Source organism: Octopus bimaculoides, chromosome 8 (assembly GCF_001194135.2).
Source record: "Octopus bimaculoides isolate UCB-OBI-ISO-001 chromosome 8, ASM119413v2, whole genome shotgun sequence".
In the NCBI taxonomy this organism is placed as follows: Eukaryota; Metazoa; Mollusca; class Cephalopoda; order Octopoda; family Octopodidae; genus Octopus; species Octopus bimaculoides.
In genome coordinates, this window is record NC_068988.1 from 72,106,519 (window position 1) to 72,108,985 (window position 2,467).

Below are 2,467 nucleotides of genomic sequence, written 5' to 3' on the forward strand. Positions count from 1 at the left end.
TGTGTGTGTGCGTGCGTGCGTGTGTGTGTGCGTTTGTGTGTGTGCACTTACGTGTGTGTGTGTGTGTGTGTGTGTGATATGGTACCCGCACTCCAAATATCATCTGAAACATATTATGTGGTCTTGTTTTCGGGTTATTTCTTTCACTTTCGTAGTTAATACTGAAGCTGGTGTCGTTCATCATATTGCTCTACACATTTCGTGACTAAGACAAATGCAGTGATTTTAGTGTTAACAGCGTCAACTTTTTGTATTCCATTGTGGTCGATAAATAGAATTTTTTGATAAACTAGTATCAGTTTAAAAGATTGCATTCCTCGCCTACTAAATTTGGGCTTCAGTGAATCGTTATTAAAGAAATCATTTACCTTGTATAAAATAGATATTACATATTATAAAAGAGGAAGAATTTCTTGTTTGCAAGATTAAGCTTAGTATGGTATATAGGGCGCGAGCTACTGCGCCAGAAAGATGTTTAGCGGTATTTCTTCTGACTTTACGTTCTGTTTTCAAATGCTGCTGGGATGGAATTTGCCTTTGATCATGTTGGGGTCGATAAAATAAGTACTAGTTGTGCGCTGGGGCTGATGTAATCGATCAACCTCTCTTCTTAAATGGCTTTCCCTGTGAGAAAATGTGGAACTAATATCAACCTTAGTATGTTTTAAATAAGTTGTTTTAAAATACTTTGAGAAAACTTTGTAGCACTTTGAAAACAATGCTAGAATTAACAACACAAAATTCTGGAAGTGTCATGACTGGCTTAATACGATAATGATTGCTAACAATATCATATTATAATTATTGTTTATGATTTGTTTGATATAAAGCTCGTTGACATGTCACTTTGTACAAGACATCTTAAATATAATAAACAGATAGGCATTCAAGAGATTTCTCAATGCTTCTCTCGCATGAATTCAAATATTGTAATGACTGGTTATTTAAAGGCAAACATATAAGGCATCTTTATTTTTCACGTAAAAGAAAATAGAGAAAGATATCATAGCTTCTTAATAATTGATATGACTGACTTCTGCAGCTGTCATTAATAGTGCAGGAATTGTAGTGACCGATAAACTAATTCATTTCAAGTAAGATGTTTTCTTCCAACAAAACAAAAAATAAAATTCGATCTAGGACTTTATTTTGCCGAATCTTAAGAATGCAAAACGTCCTGTCATGTGTTGAAGATTTTGATTTGTTGCGTTCCATTTTTCTATGATACTGGAAGGTTAACACACAGCGCACTTTCTCCTTCCAACAAGACGCTACGGGAAATGGAAAAGAAAGTGTTATAGAGATAGGTGCATTTAATAGATAAATAGAAAGGAGATTGCCGGAAAGGGAGGGATGAAGAGAGAGAGAGGGGAAGAGAGAGAAAGAGAGAGGATGTGTGTGTGAGTGTGTATGTTTGTGTGTGTGTATGTGTGCGTATGTGTAGTGGGGCGTAAACACTGTATCACGAGACAAGAAATTGTGTGGTCACACAATGAGAGTAAGGAGGGAGAACAGGTGAAAAGATGAGACAGAGATTTACAATGTACAGGTGGAATTAATGAAATATGAGAAAAAAAAGGTGGTGAGAAAGTGAAATTTGCGTTTGATATCAAAGCGTATAACGGAGGATGCGAAATTAGTGAAAATGTTAGTGACAGGTTTTGACATATATACGAAAGTGAGTTAGTGATATTGATGAAGAAGAGTGAGCAGAAATAATAAAAAGACAAAATGAAGAACAAAAGCAAAACGAAGAATGGCTCAAAACAAAATCAAGTATTACAGAATGTACGCAGAAATAAAATTCATCATTTGTTATTGCTACTGAATTAATTCTTTAATAAACTTAATTAATACTGTGATTTTCGTTGGCTCCAAGACACAGGGCCGTCGCTAAGCTCTTGTAACCCCTGCAGTCGCAGGGGACCTCCACATTTGAGGGACCCTATTTTAAGATAAAATTACATAGATGACCCATCTATGTACTTTGATTTACATTGATTAAAATGTTAACTGAAAATTTCAAGTCAGACGAGGAAAAAGAAACGAGGGTGTACGGTAAATAAACTTAAAAGAAACGAAAAACCTAAAAGAAAAAGCTTGTCAATGAATTCCCTAGGGAGATAAAAGAAAAACGAAAGAAATCCAAAGCAATGAAATTAAGAACTTCAACAGGAAAGACAAGAACAAGAAGCAATGGTGATGAAAGTTAGGGATGTATACTTATACATACATACAAGCATACGTACACACATTTATACATACGTACACACACATATATACGACTGGCTTTTATCTGTTTCCGTCTACCAAGTCCATTCACAAAGCCAGCTCAGAGATGGAGAGAGAGAAAGATGGATACACAGACGTGTAGCAAACACACACACGTCTCTTAGTCTCTCCGTTTTTCTTCATTTCTCTCTCTCTCTCTCTCCCTCTCTCTCTATCTCTCTCCCTCTCTCTCTCT

The 2,467-nt window shown here is 35.8% G+C and overlaps 1 protein-coding gene across 1 annotated transcript in view; it reads left to right on the forward strand.

Moving 5' to 3' along the window:
- Positions 1-2,467, forward strand: part of LOC106884341 (glucagon-like peptide 1 receptor) — a 224,519-nt gene that overhangs the window by 152,622 nt on the left and 69,430 nt on the right. The window lies entirely within an intron of this gene.